Source organism: Amblyomma americanum, chromosome 7 (genome assembly GCF_052857255.1).
Source record: "Amblyomma americanum isolate KBUSLIRL-KWMA chromosome 7, ASM5285725v1, whole genome shotgun sequence".
NCBI lineage: Eukaryota > Metazoa > Arthropoda > Arachnida > Ixodida > Ixodidae > Amblyomma > Amblyomma americanum.
The window spans coordinates 31,108,071-31,131,661 of record NC_135503.1 but is presented as its reverse complement, the minus strand read 5'-3'; the positions used below and the strand labels follow the sequence as shown (position 1 = coordinate 31,131,661).

Genomic DNA, 23,591 nt, shown 5'->3' with positions numbered 1-23,591 from the left:
ACATGCGGCCCAAAGACCTGACCACAATGCACCTCCGTTTGGTCTCACAATAGTCTATCGAGGAGCAGGCCGGCTAGACATCCAGGGACCACTCCGATATCTCAATTCAATTCAGATCGCCTCGACCTACAAGCAGGCTCGAGAACGCGTCGCTGCAATTCCCGCAAGGCGTCATGACAATCGGCGAGCGCGAAGTCATCTCGCCGGAAACGCGTAAACAAAGCAAGAACCTACGAAGAAGTGGACACCGACATTGTTCTGCAACTACGCACTACGTGCCCTATTTGTTTCCCATTTTTGTGCCTGCAGCGTGCCAGGCGCGCTTGCCTCGCAATGCAGCCCAACAAGCCTTGCAGCTCGAAGAAAAAGAAAGCACACCAGACAGGGAGGGCGAAAGACGGTGGGGAGGCAGGTTGAACGCCGGCAAGGACGGCCGGGCGCTCTGCTGCGCGCGAGTCTCGCCTCGTCGCAGGCACTGCGCACGACGGGGTCAAAGGGTCGGCGCGCCGCCGAACGACCGCCTCTGCGCTGCGCCGCTCGCATTCCGATGTTCTTCGCGAGAGGCTTGGCCAATGCCGCCGACGGAACTCCAGAAGTTTTTTCGCGCGCACACCAGAGGAGAAAAGGGGGGGGGGGGTGCTATCAAGTGCCACCCCCTTGCCCCTAACTCATCAGCACAAAGGGGACTGGGGGGGTGGAGTGCAGAGGCCGAAACGCAAATAGCCGTCCGGTACGCTCAAGTGCACGTACAGTAGCAATCACGGGAGGTCGCGCACACCGATGCACATCGGAACGCGTCAGAGCGAGCGTATACTATCCCAGCAGACCAACAGAGAAGGTGCCAGGGGTTTTGCTGATAGGCATGGCGCACTGGCTGTCACCAACGATGCAAGAGTACGGAAAGACGGGGACAATGACATTGCCGCAATAGTTTCTAGTTCGCTGTCCGCCCCTGCAGGTTGCAGATTCCACCGCATATACGTGAGGTTAGGAAACCAATCGCCACTTTCAATGAGACAGAACGGCTCATCTAACGCCTAGTCTTTATCCATCCTCAACCCGCAACCAGAACGCATAATAACCCACATATCACATACAAGGAAGCTAGCACGAAACTGCTCGTATGCATTTGTATTATTAAATAAGAGCGAAACAAACTGTTCCATAAACATTCCAGACGTGACAGTGCATCATGCAGCCCAAATGTGCAGTGAGCCCTTGACGTGCAAATTCTCGAGATCCCACTATTTCCGTGTAAGCGGCCGGAGCATCAACTGGGCGCTAAAAGTAAAGGATATGGTATGCGGCTACCCTGACCTTTACAAGAAATATCCAGGCATTCAGTTTCCCTAGCCCCCACACACAACACCAAAGGCCTCACGTTCATTGCCTAGTCGCCAGGTTCAAACGCTTTTACCGTTTTTACTCGTGTATGGACCGCACCACCATTCTGTTAGGCAAAAATCGGGGGAAAAAAAGAAAACCGAAACCATCACGACCTAGTTCCTCAATGCGCTGCTGAGTGCGGTGTTGCTTTTCCGCCATCCTCACCATCACTGTCGCTGTTCTCAGCCTCCAAGTCCGCCCCTGCCCGACTGCTTATGTGACAAGAACATTGTTTCAACCCTGCTCGCCAGAACATGCCAACAGCCACCGTGTTCTTCATGGACGACTTCATCGCTAGAAGTGCCTGAAAACCGCATCGCAATTTTCCTACGGAACACCAATGCCCCTTTCGGTGACTCCTGCCCCTTCTGTCCCCGTCTTGTATGCGAGGCTGACACAAAACACTTGCTTCTTTGCGCGCTATCCGGCAGAAACACCTGCTCCGCTGCGGAAAGCCCACAGGCCGTCCACCAGATGAAGAATGGATTTTTGGGCCGCATCACTGGACGTTACTGGACTTTCTTCTAGTCTGGACTTTCTTCGAGAGTCCAGTGTGTACCTATATTTATAAATACCTTATCGAGAGTCCGGTGTGTACCTATATTTATAAATACCTTATGCCAGCAGGCAAAAAAAAAAAACATCCTAGGTGGGACCCACGTCTGCTCTAATCACAAGGACGACAACACATGTTGCAGCGACCACTGAATTAGCCACATCTGCGAAACAAAACTTGCTGTTTGCCCTAGCCTTGCCGGTTGCCCCAAGTCATATCTCCTCTAAATAACGCACGAGTATTTACACCCTTTTTGACACCGTCACGCATTCCGGAAAAAGGCGAATACCGAAAATATGCAAGTGACTCAGCGGTGCGGAGATAGACACGGGTGAAAAAAAAAAGCAAAAACAAACAAGACCGAGGAGTCCTCCACACGCTGGCATGCCGGCGCTCTTGCGAAAGCGGGGAAAAGTAAACCGGCGCGGAGAAATGCGAAGCCACGGCCGTCGCGAAGAGGCGCCCTCGGCACGAAAGCGAGCACGACCGAGAGAGCGCCCAAACTCTCCTCTCGCTTCTCGTCAGGAGCGGAGCGTGACGCGAGCGCAGCGCGCGCGCTTTGACGCGACACGCGACGGGGCGGCTCGCGCGCGTGCGCGTGACAGGACGCGATACGACGTCGGCGGCTGCGCGACGCCGCGAGATTAGTCACGACGCCGCCGACGCTGTCGCGCTTCTCTTCGCCCGCGTGTCCTCCGCAGGAGGCTCGCGTCCGCCAGTGCAAACACGACGCCGACAGGCGCGCGAGCGAGCGAGAAAGCCGGCCTCGGGCACTCTGCCAAGAACATCGGGCCGCCACGGCTGCTTCGTCCGAAAAATACGTTCCTCCCCCCCCCCCCCCTTTCATTTACAAGGCTGTGCGGCGCTTATTTAGAGAATAATCGAGGAGTGGCTGCACGCGAGCGGTAGCTCTGGGAGCTTACCCATACCAGCCTTAACTGCTTAATGTGGCCAGAATTCGCGAAAGAATTCATGATCCGGAGTACCCGGGTTCGAACCCGGCCGCGGCGGCAGCGTTTCGATGGAGGCGAAACGCAAAGGCGCCCGTGTGCTGTGCGATGTAAGTGCAGGTTAAAGATACCCAGGTGGTCGAAATTATTATCCGGAGCCCTCCACTACGGCACCTTTCTTCCTTTCTTATTTCACTCCTTCCTTTATCCCTTTTCTTACTGCGCGGTTCAGGTGTCCGCCGAGATGCGAGACAGATACTGCGCCATTTCCTTTGCCCAAAAAAAACAATTTTCAATTGTACCCGTACTGGAAGCTTCATTTTATTCAAAGAAGGCTTTGCTTAAAAGCGGAAGTTAAAAGGACTACTAGAGCATGGAACATAGTTAATTAACACTTAGAAGTCTACACGAGGCGAGACATCTGCGAGGGCAGATAAAACCTTGGTGCAAGGAATTACTACAGCACTATGCCACTAGACACAAGAAAGCCTTCTCCTTTTCGCCTTCTTCCTGGATGAAGAAACGACCCTTTCGGAGATTTTGTCTGAAACATCCATGCCGGCACTGTGCATCTGCGACCTTTCGCAATGCGCGCCCTCGTAAACACAGCAACACAGTAACACGGAGCTTTGGGACCTGCACGCCTATGACGGCGTTTTAGGTGCATGATGTGACACGAACGCTCGGAACTGTCACTGACCGCAGCAGTGGCGTAGTGGCTTAAGCATCCGCCTCGCACGCGGGAGGTGCGGGGTTCGATCCCCAGTGCCGCCGGGTGCCCACCGGTGATACAATGGGTACAAGCTTTCCCCTGGCCTGGTGCTCGGCTTATTATGGGTGAAATACTTAGAAAATGGATCTTTGACCCCACCTTGAGTAATCGAAAAATACCTTGTGCCCTCGCCCCCCCCCCCCCCCCCAAAAAAAAAAGAATCCATTACCATTACCATCCCCAAACTGTCACTGACTTGAACAAGCGTAAGGCACAACAGTAATAGAGTTTCTTTGCTATGCCATTTCCGCTTTCTTATGCGTAACTTTTTTTTTTTGCTCTGCCGGTGTCCCTTTTCCTCAGGCGAACGTGCCACATAATGAACATCATAACATTAGCACGTATACCACATACACCCACGAGACAGCGAGCACGAAACGCAAGGCCGCGATTCCCCCCGGAGACCTCCACGCGAAGAGAGCGCGGAGAATACTGCACTTCGCGGCAGCTCTGACGAAACCCCCGGCGCCAGTATACGTACGCGCGGAGGGGGGCGTCTGCTTACGCGTGTGTTTACAACATAAGAGATTTGCGCGCACGTGGTGTGCGCCGGAGAGGACGAGACGATTCCCAGCGTCGACCCCCCGCTGGCCCCACGCAACGCCCAAGTTTGCTGGTGCTCGCTGCCTGCGGGCCGTGTTTGCCGAGGCCGCGAATTACAGGGGCAAACACGGGCGCGCACTGCTGGCAATATCGGGGAGAACGCGAAGGGATGGCGCGGGGAGGCAGAGGTGCATGCTCCCAAACAACGCACAAGCCTCACTGTTGACACAGTGGCGGTGGCGGAGATACGCGGAGGCACATAAGGGGCGCGAAAGAGGGCCACTGCGAACTGCTACGGCTACTACGCGGGAGAGCGAAGACGACGAGTAAATAGGACCCGGTTCGGTCGGTTATTTCGAAACTTCACCGCGGCGACCGCAGTAGCACAGCTCGGGGGGGGGGGGGGGGGGGGGGGGGGCTTGTTTCTCTCTATACTTCCTATATTTCACGGGCTCTACCAATGCCTCCTTACACAGCCATAGCTCCTAATACTTTCCCCGGAGGCATGTCGCAGTAACGGGAAACTCCCGCGTTACTGTCTGATCTTAATCACCAACGAGATAGTTACCGTGCTGCACCTAAAGACCGAGGGACATGAGGGCCTCACAGCGGGCGCATTTATATTGCATATGCTTATTCATTAACTTTTTTTTTTTGTATATTCATCTACCCCTTGCCGTACACTGAAATGGTCTCCGGGGCCTTGTGAAGCTCCTTTGAGCAATTTTAGCCCCGGTGCTGCTATCGGCACGGCATCTGGCGAAAATAAAACGAACTAAACTGAATCCGGAGAGGGAAGGGGGTGGGGGCAGAAGTGCACTACAGTTCGCTGTGAGAAACGGCGAAAATTCGCGAATCACATTGTTTTTGAAATCGCCTTGTTAACGAATGTCCGTTTTCTTATTGCACACTAAACTTTCGCGTCAAGGTGTTGCTCCAAGCATTTCTGCCCTTTTGTACTTTTGTCTCCTTTTTTCGAATATTCTTCGTCTATTTCGCGGTCAACGCGGCGCCCTTCGCAGCAGGGCAATACGCGCAACTGTCGCAGCGCCTTTCGCATACTATCATTAAAGCTGCGAACTCCTACACCGATAGTTATTATAGTTTTAGAGAAAACTTTCTCTACAGTGAAGGGCGTGGCTGCTGTATCCTAACCGCAAATTTAGCTCCGGTGATGCCACCCACTCGTCAATGACAAAAGCGGGGCCATTGTGGACCGCGCAGGCAGGTGAGTAGGTGCCTTCTAATGCCCCTTGGTCACGTGATGAAGATGACCACGGATAGGGCAATACGCGGATTTATGAGGGTGGGAGTAATGGTGGAAATTAAACTATATTGCTCCGTACCGTAAGATTCGAGCACTGCAATATCGAAGAAACGAGGATTTATCAATACTGTTAGCATTTGAAATCGCATAAAACAAGCCGTAGCGACATTCTGCCGTGAAACCTTGCCATTATCGATGTATCCCACCATGTGAACACACCTCGGTAAAATACTACTGCGCTGTTAAGCGCAGCACATTTTTTTTTCTTTCAGCAGTGTTCGTCAAGCTTTAGTATTAGTTTCTGCCTTTTCCCTGTGCGCTCTTTGATTAAAATAACACTCCCTTCGGATCGCCAATGTAATATTTTGAGCTTCTGTTCCCAGATGGCGCCACATTCCCTGACAGGAGCGATAACCACGGCCACCACGGTCTAATGTAAGAGAGGCGTACGTCACCGTGCCGTATGAGCTTCGGGTATAGAAACTCAAATGGACACTACGCTATACTTAAGCTGTCAAACTACTTCCACGCAGCGGGTACTATGTCAGTTGTTCGCTCACCACTTTTGAGATGTTTAATTGCTACCGCGTTCACCGATGATGGCTCACAGCACTGAGATGCATGAAAACGAGCCCATGCACTGGCGGAAAAATTATCAGCGAAAATCCCTTGCAGCGCTTACAAAACGAAAACGGAAACCGTTGCGGAATGGGGGAGACATTGGAGGCTTTCCATGGCGTCAAAAAAAGAAAAAAACTGGGTCCTTAAACCTTAATCGTCGGTCTCTTTAAACCCACTCCTGGCTACCGGTGTAACTTCAGCGTCCTGAATGACAGCGGAAGCTTCGAGACTGAGTTCTCACTACCCGTGGCATTTGGCTCGCAAGCACAGGAACTCAGTCTCGAACAGGCAAAGCTCTCCGCGGAGTATAGCTCTCGCCTGGCAGCCGTCTGCGGAGCATTGGCTCGACCGAAAACACCCCGGGGTCAGCCTCCCACGCCCCAGCATGCAGTGCAGGGAACGCGCGACAGGGCGTGCGAGCGGACACGACCCCACATCTGTGGCGAGCCGTCGTACGGGACGCAGCCGCTGGCGGGTGCTACTCAACACCCTCTCTCTCTCTTTCACTCGCCCACTGCCTACACAGGCCCGAGTAAGTAAAACACGTCCGGCCACTGTCTCCTCGGTTTACCCAACAAGCCAATGTTCAGCCACCAGAGTGTTCCATTCGAACGGACTGATATTTTAGCCACGGCGGGACCTCCAGCTACCATCACTGGCTGCCCGGAATTGCGCAAAATATAGCTTTGCCACACCTGAGTAGAGGCCTCGGGGCCACTGCGTAGCCGACACGACTGCCCCCGAAATTTGTGGGCGCGCACCAACCGCACACATTTTTCGCACGGCCAGACTGTCCATGCAAAGCTCGAAAAACTGATCCGTCGATTTCACAGAGTGAGACCACCGGTCGGCTGCAATATTTGGGGGGACTCGGAGGTTGTGCTGCCGGAAGAGGTCCGGCCACGCTGAAGCTCTCCAAGGCTTCCGCTTCCCAGTACTAAATTCTCAGTTACACAGCGCCATAATCATGTGTGACCAACTCGCCCACCAGTTCATGTTCCCAGTACCACTGGCAGCGTTATATCATGCGGCAAAAGTTTTCCCACAGAAGGGCAGTGTCCAGGAAAATTCCTACGCAGTAGAAATGAAACCAGTCAGCTTCGCTAAGCCAGCCGAGAAGCTCGCAAAAAAAAAAAAAAAAAAAATTCGGTGCATCTAAACCTCCGTACTTTCTGAAACGTGACCGACAAGTGAAACCTTCACGAGCGAATATTTACAGCTGTTAAGCGAGACTGCGGCGGCTCCTTATGAAACGCGGGGGCGGCCGCACTTAAAAGTCACGGCACGCGCGTAGGCGCACGCCAAAAAAATAGCAACAAAAACGTCTCCCGCTCTGACCACGCGAAGTTCATCGTCGTATATGTGCGGCTCCGAAACCCCGCTGACATAACAGCGAGGGCGCCAAAGGCACCGCGGCTCAGACGCTTTATGGTGCTTCACACTGTTGAGCTCAACTGGGAGCAAATGGCGATGCCGCGCTGATGACGTCAGAACAGAAATACGCTTGTACATGCACGCCCGTGCTCATCATCGCTGCACGCTGAAACAACCTGCGTGGTATATAAATTAGTTCCCAGCCCTCCGACCACGGCACTCCCGCACACTGACTCGGGGGATATGTGAAAAGCAGGCTACTATCTCTGCACAGCCAGACAGATAAGCGCGTCAGAATTGCGGACAGGGCGTCACCGCGCGGAGAGACGCCGTCGTGGAATTCGCCTCTTCCGCTGCGCCAGAAAAGCAGAGGCGAACGGAAGGCGCCCTGCGCGAACAACGCCCCCTTCCGTTTCCGACTTCGCGTCGCGCTATGGGGGGGGGGGGGGGGGGGGGGGGTCCAATTAGTGCGCGGCCTGAGAGCAGCGCGCGTCACACGCCACACAGCGTCCCGCGCATGCGGGGAGGCGAAAAACAACAATATCCGGGACGCACCGGCAGCGATGCCGCATCAAGCCGCCAGGGGGCGACCCGATCACAGTGTCGCCGACCGGCGCAGAGGTGTCTTATCGGGGCTGTACTAGCACGCACGGCCAGCAGTGCAATAGCACCTGGTTTATTTTTCTTTTGAACGCTTGAGTTGATCAACTATCTCTACTTCTCCCTTTTATTCTCACGGTGAGGGAGCACGACACTACTATATCGTTGCTACCAAAAACTACCGTTATCGACCACCACGGTGAACGCTTCAATGCTGGACGGACATAACAACAACAACAAAAAAAAGCTACGTCACTGCTCACCTTTCGAACGGCTCCTTGACGCAGCGGGGACAGGTACTTTTAAAAGGCTTGGTCAGCGAGCCGCCTCTTCACCTGCAAAGCCGTCGATTGCACCGTCAATAACGTGTCACAATCGTGACGGCTACTGTCGTTCAAAAAGAAGAAATCGTGGCAATGTACGCAGGCCAAGCATACAGAATCAGTCAAAAGTTCCAAGGCCACATGGTCTGCTTTCGAGCAGTTATAGGCAGGCAGTTACGACACCCGCGAAACTCAAAATATCTGCAGAGGGTAAAAGAAGCATCGTTCTTACCTCTTACCACAGTGTTAGCTTTATCGACATATGAAGTGCCTGGATGTACCGAATAAAAGGAGACGCTGTGACCTCGGAATTTTTAACCAACACAGTGCATTGTACAAAAAAAAATGAGGACGATTACTGACAGGGTCTACTTGAGCAAAGACATGAACGACTGAGGAAACCCATGAATCGGTGTAACAAAGAACACTGAGCGCTGCTACCGATCCCGTTAATCGATCGCAATCACAATTACAGATCATGTTGCCGATCACCAATTCGCAATAACTGCCTAGGTTACACTGAACGACATACTACGTCACTACATACCCGTACACATGCACACAGCATTTGCTTCAGTACAGTGAGGCGCTGTCGCAGCGGTGGCTCAGTGGTTACGGTGCTCGGCTGCTGGCCCGAAAGACGCGGGCTCGATCCCGGCCGCGGCGGTCGAATTTCGATGGAGGCGAAATTCCAGAGGCCCGTGTACTGTGCGATGTCAGTGCACGTTAAAGAAGCCCCACCCACGTGGTCGAAATTTCCGGAGCCCTTCACTACGGCGTCCCTCATAGCCCGAGTCGCTTTGGGACGTTAAACCGCCATAAACCAATAAAGTGCGGCGCAATAACAAAGACTTTTCATTCCGCGCATTTTCTGACGCTCAGTTGGCGCACTTATATTTGGTTTTGGTTTTTTTAATTACTATAACTTCAGTACAGATCCCTAGGGTAGTTTAATGTCATACACGCCACAACGCGTTAAATTGGTGCCACTCTAACACGCTTCAAAGAACAACCCTTTGTGGTATTTTTTTTTTCCAGTGTCCACCGAAATGTGACATTTACTGCGCCATTTCCTTTCCTCAAAGATCGCTATTTTTAAGCCCAGCTTCCATACAGATAGACAGGGGACACTGCACACTCTCGTTCAGCTGAGGCAAGCCTAACCATCGCGCTACTTGAAGCCACTACCGAGCGAGTAGAGAGCCAAGAAGGCCGCGGATCATCGTCCTCGAATCGCGCGCACTCCCAAAGAAACACCGGCGCGCTCGTGCGAATCGCGGAGGAGACGAAAGGGGCGGGAACAAGGCCATTCTCGCGACGCCACGCAGGGCGCCTCGCGCGCGCGTGGTTTCGGAACAACTTTGCCGTGTGGCTGCGGTTTTGTCCCGTTTCCCATGGCGGCGGCGGCGTCGCCTGTGAAACCGTGCGCGGCCAACCGGCCCGGCGTTCCGAGGGCTCCTCCCGAGAGCTTGCCCCGTCGGAAGCGGTCGGACGACGACCTAATCTCTCCAGAACAGGACGGCGACAAAGCACGGGGAAGAGGAAACGACCACGGCCGATGCAGTGTATCCATATATATAAGTCCGAGGAAAACATTCGCACGCGGCGCAGGCCAAATCGCGAGGAGGAAGGAAGGTACTCATGCAGCGTGGCTGCACAATGTTATTCTACAGTGTAGAGCGAGTGCCTACAAGTAGAGAGGTATATATCCGCGATAATTTTTGGAACACGGGTTAAGCGGAAAACCGGTTTGTACCCATCAGCTGGTCGTACACACAAGTCCAGTCGAGCACCTTCTCCTATCAGGGGGCATATACCTTTCAACCCAAAAATCGCAGCATTTTTCGCGGCGCCTGCACATTTATTTTTTTTCGGAAGCCTGCATACCGAGATGATGTGGATATTGCTCATCGAGCTCAGCTTTCGCTCAACAATCTCCGACTGACGGTCGACTCACATGCATGTCAAACAACGACGCGGTTACGGCCTGCCTCTAAGCATGTTTACTACGCGTCTCCGCAGTGGAACGCGCGACACGAGCTTGGAACGGATGCTCGCCGCAAGCCAGCACTGGGATAAGGTGCGCGGCGAAACACTGGACAGCCACTGGCCCCGCGATACGAAGCGATGACCGTACTGCCGTTTAAAGAACCCACGTCTCCAAACTTAACGCCGCCCACTCTCTTTCGGGTCGCAACGTGGCTGTACGCTTAAGCGCGCAAAATAAGAAAGCGAGAAGACCCACTCGAATCCACCGGCACGATCGAGTCGCAACTATGAAAACAATATACGTAGCAGCGCTTCGTTAGCGCACACGAACGTGCTGGGGTGGCGTCGGAATGCCCCATGCTGCCGCTGGGCATCGGGATACAGAAAGAACTGTGCGCAATCAGCTTAGGTTCCTGAGCTACAGCTTTATTGCGCTGAGCATACTACGTTCATTCACATGTGTTTCCCAGGCTAGCTTGTCCGTGGCTGTACACCGCCGCTGGTAAGAACTATACACCGACGAGCGATACACATGTGCTGCCGCAAGATAAGACACTGCCAACTTTCCTTTGACTAACGCCTTTCAAGGTCATCACAAAGTAAGGAAGGCAGGCAAATAAGCAAAACCCATCGACTCCACGTCGAAAAAGAAGCCCTCGGCTCGGTGCCCCGAACAACTCGCCGCGGGGGCTCAGCGGCTGAGGTGTTCAACGGCTGAGCCCAAGGTCTCGCGACTGAATCCCGGCCACAGCGGACTCATTTCGATGGAGGCGAGATGCAAAAACGCCCGTGCCCTGTCCAATATGTCAGTGCATGTTGACAAACTCCCTCACGAGGCCGAAATTAAACCGCAGTCCTTCACAACAGCGTCCCCATACAACTCATGCGCAGCTCAGGGACGCTTCCGTGTAGTACCGCGCTCGGTTCCCTAAAAAGTGCGAGCGTACAGGCGTAAGCAGCGAACTGCGGGTCTTGGCCACTACCCACCCGCGTACACACACACACACTGTGCGCACACACGCAGCAAACAGCGCGCACTGCGCGGGCTACAGACTCGCACGCGCGCGGCTAACGCAGCACCGCAGCGACGGCACTCCTTTCCCTAATTAACGGCGACACATTGCCGGAAAATGCACCCCGGGAAAGACAACAAACAAAACACGGGGGAGCCAGGAAGCCAGCAACGAGAGTGGCAGCAGCGGCAGCGCGTTATCTCCGCACCACGCACAGACAGACACGAGGGGGGGGGGGGGGGACACAGCTTCGGTACAGCCGAAATGAAAAACGGCCCCCGCCGCCAGGTCACGTGCGCGCGGCCAACACGCAGCTACGATGAAGAAGGACGAGAGATACGCTTCAACTACACGACCAGGGTCCGCCGGGCCGCCCGTTATATATACACGCCGCTCGTTGCGGCCATGTATCTCTGCCGGCGGACGGCAGGCCCCGCGCATAGTGCAGGGTTCTCCGCTGGCAGCGGCGCGTCGCTCGCTGCTGTATGCGCGGCGTGCAACTCAATCACCGAATGGAGCGCACGGCCCCGTGCCACCAACCACGGGCAGCGGAAGCAGAGCGGGGTGTCTGCTCGGTCGCCCGTGCCCTGCACTGCCGACGGACGGCAAGAAGGTGTAGTTGTGCGAAGATACGCGGAGGAGGAGAAGGAGGGCGCACGTAGCCCAGCGCTGAACCGAATTTCCTCTGGTCAAACAGCACAGTGGAAACGAAACAAAAGTGCACTCGCTGACCACAAAAACCGCTCACCGAAGCCTGTATGCAGGACTTTCGTGACACTGCTGCAGAAACTGGAGGGCTATCACCTAACGTCAAGGTCGATACACTAAAAGACACGAAAGTGAAGGACCGCTGAAAAGCAAAACCCACGCCAGTGCGCGTGCCATCTTCGTACGCCCAGTGTGGGCACCATACGCACCAATCAACGCAGTTATACGAAACGACCATGCCGAGAGCAGATTCTGTTAAGACCGCAAAGAAGTATTCCGCGCGCCCAGATGCTGCGCAAACGCGATCCGTCTTCCTCTACCGTTTTCAGAGCTCTCGAAAAACGCACCCAAGCGCGCAGGTACTACGCGAGAGCGAAAGGGGAGGAGGGGCTGAATGCGGGAACATGATGGAGTACTGCACGGTTGGGGACGAACGCGCTGCCTGCGCGGGCACATCGGATACCACCACCAAAACCAGCCACACCGACACAGCGTCGCGAGCGAGCCAGCAGCAGACTAGAAGCAGAGGGGAGGTGCCGCACAGATCGAAAAGGCACCCGCACGCAAAACGTGTTCGGGCCGACGTCGCATTAATTAGAACGTCGACGTAGCCGCTCCCCATTAACGTGCAATTAACGGTCAACCTGCAGCCGGCCGCAGTACACGAAGCAGCACGGAGAGAGCGCGGCGGAACCCGCTCATGCGGGCACAGAACGACAGCGGCCGCAAAAAGAAGCAAGAACAGGAGGGGGCCGGTGAGGTGGAGAGAACAGGAGACGTACACTATAGAGACGCGTCGCTTTCGCCCGCGCCGATTTGGGGGAACACGCTACGCGAGACAATGGGGGGAATCGTAGGGAGGAAGGGAACAAAAGGGTCCTTGCGGCCGCCGTATGGTTACGGACACGGCATTAGGGAAAAGCGTCGTGCATGACCGGCGCCGAAAATTATATACGCTCCGCGTTACACAGCAAGCTATGCGGAGGGAAAGGATGGCAAAAGAGATTTCGCTTAGTGGCGACGCACTAACCTAGACGGGTGCCGTATTACCCTAATAAGCGACTTTTATTCGTCCGCGCGTGGTAGTAATCCGTCAGTTCGCAGGTACAACCCCAGGACCACCTTCGACTCTGGAGAAACTTCCATCCGGGAACGTCGAGCCTGCAAGACTGTCGTCACGGCTGCCTGGAGTTCTGCAATTGGACTGGATGGTCCCGAGTGTTTAATGGATAAAGAAGAGTTACTACTTCCGCCTTCCAGCAATGTTCTAACGCCGGCAAGAAAACGCTCAAGAAAAACAAATCTACAGAGAAACGCCCTAGCGCGCTTGAAACATTATGAGCAATAAATAGTCTTTATTTGCCTGGGGCATCTCGAAGGATGACAATTAAAGACAACACCCAGTGTGTATGCACATTGTGGATATCTTTAAAAAAATGGTATACAAACAGTCTACAGACTTCTTATAGACTATTGAATTCCTATAGATATTTCCTTTTGTCTATTCATAGTCTACAGGCTATATAGAGACAAAACTACTAAATGTGTATGGTCACAAATCTATAGATTGTCTATAGACTGTCTATAGGGTTTGTATTGCCTATAGACTGTTCTCTAGGGCTTCTCTACAGGGAGTCTATGCACTTTACAGACAGAAGTCTATGGACAGTGTATAGACTCTCTAAATAAATTTTTGTAATGGGATATGGCACCAACTCGGACTAGAGGCTCCACCCCAGGGGTCACGAATTTCATTCTCCAAAATAAAGACGTTAACTCACTCATTCGTTCATCCAACGCGCGCTTCTGCAAAGACGACGTGCAGTGCACACAGACAAAACACTCGGCGCAGACTAACAACGATGAAGGCGGGAACGAACACGTGCACCAAGAACGATGCGATTCCGCATGCATGGGACAGGGCCGCTAGGCGGCCTTCGTGCCCGGCGGACCAACGCCGACGGGAACGCGTAATCTTACGTGAATACGGAGCAAGACGGCGGTGCATGCAGTAGAGAAGCAGTCCGCGCGATGGGGGCAGTCGGCCAGATTAGCGCGCACAAGGACACTCGGCCTCACTAAAAAACGGGACGACGTTGACGACGAGAATGAGGAGGCCGGAGTGCAGGCACCTGATTAAAGTACAGCAAAACCGAGCGCGCGTGTGATTCGCGAGTGGCAAGATCCACGACGGCCAACCATCGCAACAGCCCATAGATGCCGCCGCCAATCGCGGATTGTCCTTGGCGCGAACAGCTATAGTTGAATTCCGCTTGCCGATCAGTCGACTCTAGGCCTGGCTTTGTACGCAAAAAGAAAGGCTGCACGGTTTTAGCGAGTTGCGGCGCCCCTGCACCTCCACGCTCGGCACGCACAGCGAAGAGTCACGAACACACGCTCTCGCCCGCAGTCTCGCGCGCCGCGCGGATTCTCTCGCCCCCCAGGCTCTCCGTCGGCCAGCGGTGGCACGCAGGGGACCACCCATCGTGCATGCGCGACACGCTCTCCGGCTGGGAGGCACACACACACCGGTGCGGGGCAGCGCCGAGAAGGCACCGCCCCCTCCGCGCCTGGCCGATCGCTGGCAGTGAATTTCCCACCCAAAGAGATATTAAAAAGCGGCACGCATACACTGCACCGTTGGCTGCGCTGCACACGGTGCAGAAAGAGGGACATCCCTCCCTTTTCTCTCTCTCCCTCTATTTCTGCGTGTGCGTCAGAGACAGAGAGGCAGGGGCCTCCCTGGCCTCAAACAGCCCGGCCGCGTTTTGTCGAGCCAACGGTTGTACACACACACAGCCGATAGCAGACCTACACGATCGCGAACTCTGAATTTCGGTCCCCCCACGGCGACGCGTCCGAAAAAAAAAATAGCGGCCAAAACCTGGAAGACGCCATGGCGCCGTGAACACATCCATAGTCATTACAATAAAGCTGATTTGTAAGACTCAATCGCCCTCAGTGATGAAAAGGCGTCTTGGCCGTGATAATGCCTCCTGGAGGAAAGGTAATAGAGTCATGCTGATATGCACGTTTCAAGGCAACCCCATCTTCGTTTCATAAGACGCGAGCGATTCATTTGCGCGCTGAATACGTTCAGCTGGTAAACTGGAGAGTCATTTGTCGTGACCTCACGCCGACCTTGATGACTGCCTCAACCCAACCGAACCTCACTGCTCACGGAATCACTGTATACGTCTACGGTACTGTGAAGTAGGAGCATACCTCGGAAAAATCACGAGTGCTCACTGATCAGGCTCACCCCCAAAAGTTTTAACTGGTCAACCTATGGGCTCACTCAGACTCATTTAGGCTCACAGCTCACGTGGATTCACTCCGACTCCTCCGGGGTATGCCATTCGTTACGATTGACGACTCACTTAGGCTGACTCACGCATTTCGACTCACGGCTCATTTGGACTCGCTCGCCTATTTTGCCCCACGACTCATTTGGGTTCACTCACTCATCTAAACTCACCTCTCATGAGGGCTCATTCACTTGTTTTTGACTAAGACATATGTGGGCTCAATGAAGTGCCCAAAGTGGCCCACCCCCGAGTCGATCGAGATGCGCGACAAAGGACCCCCCTCCCGCGCAGCGACATGGTGAAGCTGACAAAGCTTCCGGCACATCCCCACGCGGCTCATTAACCTTTTACTTGCCAATGTTCCAAAAGTGGAACATACGATACTTGATTTTTTATTTCCTTCCCCATCTATCACAGCTTTTTCTTTTTGTTTTCGCATACTCCCTGATACTTGTAGAGAGCATAGCAATTTTAATTTTTATTATCAGCCTATTTAGAAGCTTTGGATAAATGCTCACAAACAAGCATGTTTTGCGTTCCTTCAGCGCTATACGTTTGTTGAATTATTTCGCAGGAAAAATGTAATGTTGCAATGAGCAAATCAGAACCAAAATATCGCCATATAGTTAGGTATTACTGTGAAAAAAAAATAAAAAATGATAAAGACACTCTAGTTTTCAATTTTTAGAGATTTATGCGAATGTTCCATTTTTGGAACATTGGCGTTTTACGGTGTCAAAAGTAGCGTCGACCGTCTGTTCCAACCCCAGACGTGATTGCATTGCAAGAAGCTAGCGGCAGGGCTACACTGCCAGGCTATAATGCATATCTGCCACCTCATTATGATACTAGTAACGCAGCCGGCTCCTTCACAGCCACTCTGGTGCATAGAAATATCACCGCAATTCAACATTTTATAAATAATTCGGAAGAAGATTACACCCTACTTGAAATAGTACCAAGGCAAAAAGGAGGCTCAAATCTCTTCATCCTTAATGTATACAACCCTCCCAGAAACAAAGGCAATGGACTCCCACACTTGTTGATAAACACAGTAAAGCTGGCTGCTAGGGCTCAACTATTAATTGTGGGAGACTTCAACGCTCAACACCCAGCATGGGGATATACCAAAGCAACTCCGAAAGGGAACCTGCTCTGGCAAATCATACAGTCACTAGGGCTCACAACGCTAAACAACCCGAGCGACCACACACGCATGGGTAACAGTGTATGTGTAGACACATCTCCAGACTTATCCCTCTCTAAAAACGTCAAGGACGCAAAGTGGGTCAACACCGGGCAAAACCTTGGTAGTGATCACTTCATCCTTAGCATCACCTTCCCCACGACAAACTTAAAAACAAAGCAAAAGAAATACGAACCACGGATTGGGACAAGTTCAGGCAACTTCGCGACAAAACAGCTCCAAAGGAGATCTCTAACCTTAGCGACTGGGTTATCTCCCTGAATGAGGATGTCAGCTCCACTAGCGTTGTGGTGCCAGTTGAGAAGGAGGAGCAGATTGCAGACTCAAAACTGTTACACCTGTGGCAGGCACAAAAAGGCCTCCAAAAACGCTGGAAGCAGCAAAAACACAACAAGCGACTACGCAAAAAGATCGCTGAAATCGAGAGGCGAATCGAGGAACATACACTTACTCTCCAAACACAACAATGGAACCAAATATGTGAAAGCGTCAATGGACAGCTCGGAAATAAGAAGACATGGCATCTTCTAAGACACCTGCTCGATCCAGAACAAACACGTCCCGTGCAACAAAGTCAACTGTACAGACTCATACATAAATATGAGGGTACAACTGAAGACCTAATCAAAGAGCTAGCAGAACGGTATCTAAACACGGATGATAGTACCACACAACCAGACTACCGGGGGACTCCTAATCCAAATTTAGACGCAGACATCACAGACGCAGAGGTCTGGTACGCAATTGGAAAACTGCGGACAACATCTGCGGCAGGACCAGACAAAGTAACAAATTAGACTCTCAGGAACTTAGACGCAACGTCGATCGCGGCGGTTACAGACCTTATGAACAAATACTGGCATGCAGGCAACATACCACCAGAGTGGAAACACGCGAAAATCACTTTTATTCCTAAAGCGGGTAAGAAACTCAGCACTGAGAATCTACGCCCATTTCATTAACATCATGCCTAGGCAAACTCATGGAGCATGTCATCCTCAATAGGCTCCAAAACTATGCGGAGGACATGAACCTCCTACCTGAAACAATGTTAGGATTCAGGGCCCAACTATTTACCCAGGACATTCTCTTGCAGCTTAACAAGGACATATTTGAAGCTGACGAGGGAACAGGAACGAAAGCAATATTGGGTTTAGACCTTGTTAAAGCTTTCGACAATGTCACCCACAAAGCCATCTTGACAAACTTGTCAGAAATCAACCCCGGAGAAAGGACGTACAACTACATCCGATCCTTCCTCACTAACAGAACAGCAGTGATAACGGTCGGAACAATAGAGTCTGCCCCAATCAAACTAGGAAGTAAAGGAACGCCACAGGGCTCCGTCCTGTCCCCTTTCCTTTTTAACCTCTCCCTCATCAAAATTCCCCCCAAACTGGCACAAATACCAGACCTACATCACACGTTCTATGCAGATGACATCACACTTTGGGTAACCAAAGGATGCGAAGGCTACATAGAAGACACACTCCAAGCAGCAGTGGACATCATCGAGGCATGCGCATGGGATTCCGGCCTCACTTGTTCTGAGCAAAAATCTGAACTCTTCGTGATCCGTCGTAAACAAAGAGGTAGGCGTACCACGACATCCCCCCCACAAATAAACGTCTATGTTAATGGACGATCTGTCAAAGAGGTACAGACCATGAGAATACTGGGGTTGTATTTACAAACAAATGGAAAAAATACTGACACACTCACTAAGCTAAAACGCACGGTAGAAGCGACGGCGCGATTACTCCGCCGCATAGCTAACCGCAGACAAGGGGTGAGGGAAAGAGATTTATGCCACCTAGTGCAGGCCTTTGCGCTGAGCAGGATACTCTATGCCACCCCTTATCTGAGATTTTCGAAAGCAGAAAAGGACAAATTGGATAGCATGATACGGCAGGCCTATAAGGCTGCGTTAGGACTCCCACTAAATGCCTCAACCGAAAGGCTTATGAGGTTAGGAATACATAACACCTACAATGAACTGAAAGAAGCCCATTTAATGGCTCAAACAGCGCGATTAGCCAATTCCAGAACTGGCAGGAGTATTCTTACCAGGCTCGGAATTAACTTTCAACCTACGAATAACGATGCTAAAGTAGACTTACCCCGCGCCTATAGGACGGCCCTACTAATCAAACCACTCCCCAAAAACATGCACCCCTTACACCATGAGGGTAGAAGACAAGCACGAGCCAAAGCCTTACATAAGAAATACAGACAGTGCGCTGCAACACTTTATGTAGATGCGGCAGAATACCAAAATACCAATGCCTTTGCAGTTGTGGTTGTGAACGAGAATCGTGACCACATCGTCTCGGCGACAATCAAAACGAAATCCTCTGAAACGGCAGAAGAGGCGGCTATAGCCCTCGCCCTAGCACATACCCAAGGGAGCATCATCCTCAGCGATTCCAAAATGGGTATCAATAATTTCGCTAAAGGGCGAATTACAAACACCTCCCTTAGAATCCTTAACGCAACCAAATTCTCACCAAATTACTCCGAATTGATATGGGTCCCAGCCCATTCGGGGATTCCGGGGAACGAGGCAGCCCACAATAAAGCCCGAGGTTTCGTCGACCGGGCAGTGGATGAGTCTGGCTCCCTGAATTTCACGAAGGACTCAATGATCACATATCATGATCTCACCAATCATTTTAAACTAGAGAGGAGAATTTTCCCCCCTCCAGACAAAAGACTTACTAAAGAACAAGAGGTTACGTGGCGTCGTCTACAGACGAGATCGATACGCACCCCATCACTCCTCGCGCACATTTATCCAGATCTTTACAACCCAAACTGCAAACACTGTGGCCAACGTGCTACCTACGATCACATCCTGTGGGACTGCAAAATAGAGCCACCTCCGGGTGATCTAGTTACAGCTCCTTCTCTCGAGCGGTGGGAGACCGTGCTGGCTAGCTCTGACCCCAGAACGCAAGTTTTGGCGGTGGAGTGGGCTGACAAAGTCGTCGAGGGCTATGTACTCTCGACCACTTAACGCGACCTCTTGCCAAGCTCTTCCCGGCGAATAAAATGTTTTACAATCAATCGCGCATGCATTTCGCCGTGTTTTCTTCTTTTTTGGCATGTTGATGGTGCCCTCTAGGTGTCGTTTTGCACAAACTTGAAGACTATCTTTCCTTGGCATTATTTTGACTGCGCTTTTGCGTGGCACGTGGATGGAGCAGCCTACAACTGCACCGCATAGCTGCTTCAATCGTCGTGAATGTAAGTAGAAAACGACTTCGCGGCTGGTTTTATATTGTAGTACTATACTTCTCAACGCAATAACTCTCTTTGTAGGTCATGGCACAACGCTTCCTCACACTGGAGGCCGCAATTGACCTTTTCTTCAGCCTTCCCGATGACGAACGCGAAGGTGCGTCTATATGCCAATTGCCGCCTGATTAAGATGGCAATATTACTGATGAGGAGCACGTGAAGGAAAGTGACTTTTCTGAAGTTGTTCCCGATGATGTTTGCGGGCACGTTGAAGTTATGCAGTGCTGTGATGAAGAAGTTGATTCGCCTCCTGCATGTTCGAATCCTGAGCCACGACGAAAGCAACCAGCGCGGAGCCAGTCGACTGCTGGAAAAGGGCGCAAGTCTGCAAACAAGGCTGGAAAAACAAAAACTCCAAAGCGCTCCCTTAGCGCAGTATGGGGTGACCGTGCTACGTTTGACAAAACACTTCCCAGAGAGGACCCTCTGTTGTTGCTAGAGGCATTTCCTGAGCTAGCGGACATGAGCCCATTTATGCTGTTCAGCAAAATTATTTCTCCAGAATATCTTGGTTCACTGGCTGAACTGACTGCAAGGTACGCACTCCAAAAGGGGGAGGAGGTGGACGTCACAGGAGCGGACATAGGTCAGTTTTTCGGTCTCTTACTTTTCAGCGGATATCACTCCGTTCCATCTGAGGACTCGTATTGGAGCACCGCAGAAGACCTTCGTGTGCCTTTAGTCGCGACAGTGATGGCCCGCAATAGGTTCCGGTAGCTGAAAAGGTTTTTTCATGTAGTGGACAACACTCAGTTGAAAGCAGGCGAGAAGATGGGCAAGATTCAGCCGTTTTACGACGAAATCTCCAAATGTTTCCTCCAGTTTGGAGTGTTCCACGAAAGCCTCAGCATTGACGAGTCAATGGTGCCCTATTATGGCCACCACTCGTGCAAAATGTTCATTCGCGGTAAACCTATTCGATTTGGGTATAAGATATGGATGATGTGCTCTTCGAATGGGTACCCCTATGCAATGGAAATATATTGCGGGAGAAACGAGAAGGACGAGAAGGCACCTCTCGGACTGAGGGTTGTTAGCAATATGGCATCGGTCCTGCCCGCTCCTGAACAGCACGAAGTGTACTTTGACAACTTTTTCACTTCGCACGGTCTCCTGACAAAACTGGCTGACCAGGGGATTCGAGCGACGGGGACTGTACGAGATACAAGAACCGGTGGTTGTCCATTGAAGAGGTTGAAAGACGTGGGAAGAGAGGAAAGAGGTTCTTTCTACTACAAGTGTGACGGGGTGGTCTACACATGCAGGTGGAACGACAACGCAGTCGTCACAGTTTCTTCAAACCACCTCGGCCATGAGCCTCTTGGAACGGCAAAACGCTTCTCAAGACGCGCGAAAAAAAAGGTAGACATTCCTCAACCATATTTGATCCAGAAATACAATGAGGGCATGGGGGGAGTAGATGTTCTCGACCGCCTCCTCGGAAGTTATCGCTCAAGACTTCGAAGCAAAAAATGGTGGTGGAACCTTTTCAGCAAAGGTCTGAACATGGCTGTCGTCGCAGGATGGCTCCTTCACTGCGAGCTTCACAAAGGAACTGATGCCGCCATGACGCACATAGCATTTCGGCGGGACGTCGTCATGTCTTTGCTGCACCTCAAGCAGATAATCACTGTGCGGCCTGGACCTCGGGTTCATCCGAGACGGGAGGATAGAAAAACTGATGGCCACTACATCATCTCAGTAACTCAGGGCAGGTGTGCAGAGTGCAAGAAAAATACCACGAACCAGTGTCAGCAGTGCAAAAAGCGCCTGCACACGAAGTGCTTTGCAGCATACCATGGCTTGTAAAGTGTTCACTGACCTACAGCAAGTAGGATGGAAAAAAGAAATTTTCGCAAGCTTTGTTATAAACATTTATACTTTTGAAAGGCCTTGTATGACGCTAATATTTATTCTTCTGTTAACATGAGTAAGCAATACCCATTTAGCAGCCAATAAAAGTTGTTCTAGACAAATTTTGTGTTTTTCATATGGGAAACGCCAATGTTCCAAAAATGGAACATGCAAAAAAACCTACTAAGTCTTTATGAATGCCGCTGTATTTTTTTTCATAGTTAATTTAGAAGGCCAATGCAAATTATCAACATCAATTTCAGTTCTTTAACTATTGCTTCATAGTGCGGCGTTTAAAAGGTTAAAGCACCCGCGTATACTAGCAACCGGGAAAGGCCAAAGTGCAGTCTTCCTCGCTTCCCCGGAATCCTCTTCGGTCCCCCTCCGACGTCGCCAAGCTACCTCGCCCTCAAGCGTGAGGCTCGGTCGCGGCACTCGCTGCCAGCAAACAAGGAAAAAAAAAAGCGATCGCATGCGTCGTCGCGAAAACGCAGACCATGATCGCAGCCTGAGCCCGGACTCGCTCAAGATGCAGATAATGATCTGAATAAGAGTCCGAAGTCACTCACGACTCACATCACGGCCTGCACGTGAGTCCCGACTCACTCACCACTCAGATCATGATCTGAATGTGAGTCTGAGTGAATCGACTCACGAGAGAGTTCGCCGACCTCACTAGGAGTCGCGTATGCTACCGCTTGAATAGGGAGAGGGGGGGGGGGGGGTCTTAAAAAACCTGCAAAACAGCACAGACTCAAATAACGCGGCCGCGTACTTATATGCATTTTACAGTAGCAGCTGCAAGGATATATGACGGTTCGCGTCAAGCACCGAGCCGCGCATTAATTAAGCGAGCGAATTACGGCCACCGGAACGGAAAAAAAAAAGTAAAGAGAAGCGAGAAGCAGAGCCTGGGCGAGCAACCCTCGTGTGTGGCCAATCCGTCGACAGGAGACTCGTCGTGACGACGTGGGCAGGGGGCAAACACAGAAACACACGGCTGGGAGGGGCAGGGAGACGACACAGACGCAGCAGCCGCGATCCGCTCCACGCGGAAATCTGCGGGAAGCGTTTACAAATCCTCGCGTGCCAAACCGCGCCGCGCCCCCTGGCGCCCAGCCAGCCGTCACCGGCGCGAAACAGCGCCGGAGGGGGGTGCCTGGCTGCGCACACAGCTGGCTGCGCAAACACAGGAGCCCGCGCGCTGACGATTTCCCCGCCACTGTCAAATGCACAGCAGCCGCAGAGACCAAGCCCGCGTTTCCGACGCCGCACGAGCCTGGACACGCCATGAGTCAGTGCACCCCCGAGTGGACCGGGAGGTCGACACGACCCGTCCCGAAGGAGCGGCGGTCTGCGTACAGTACACGCGGCGATCGCGCACGTAGACGCCCGTCGCCTTTCACAAACACTTCTTCCGCCTTTCTACTCTGGTCTCTCGTTTCTAGGACCAGCTTAATTTCAAGTGTCGTTGTCAGAGGCACCGCGAAAATAAAATGGCCACATGGGACAACGAGGCATGGGCTACAGCCCGAGAAACAGGGCGCCGCTGTTCGATCCATTCAGGTGCATCTCCGCAACAACGCGGCGGCACTGGTTCACACAACACGTAAGACAAGAGAGGAGAAAACGCGAATAGTATATCGTACTCGTTGAGATCAGCGAGACGCGACACTTGTGCTTGTCGTATATACCAGCGCATACCAGCGACGTATAACAGCGTCGGAACAGGCCGATCGTCCAATAGGTTTGAACGTCAAGGAAGAGCTACATTTACGCTGGAAAACCGAACCCCATAACCTTCTGGTCTAGCAGGGAGA

At 52.2% G+C, this 23,591-nt stretch overlaps 1 protein-coding gene across 1 annotated transcript in view; it reads right to left on the bottom strand.

Moving 5' to 3' along the window:
• The window catches only part of PlexA (plexin A), a 320,585-nt gene that overhangs the window by 257,026 nt on the left and 39,968 nt on the right, over window positions 1-23,591 (bottom strand). The window contains exon 2 of the mRNA XM_077631663.1: window positions 8,333-8,404. The gene's annotated coding sequence lies outside the window, so the exon portion shown is untranslated. The remainder of the gene's footprint in view (window positions 1-8,332; window positions 8,405-23,591) is intronic.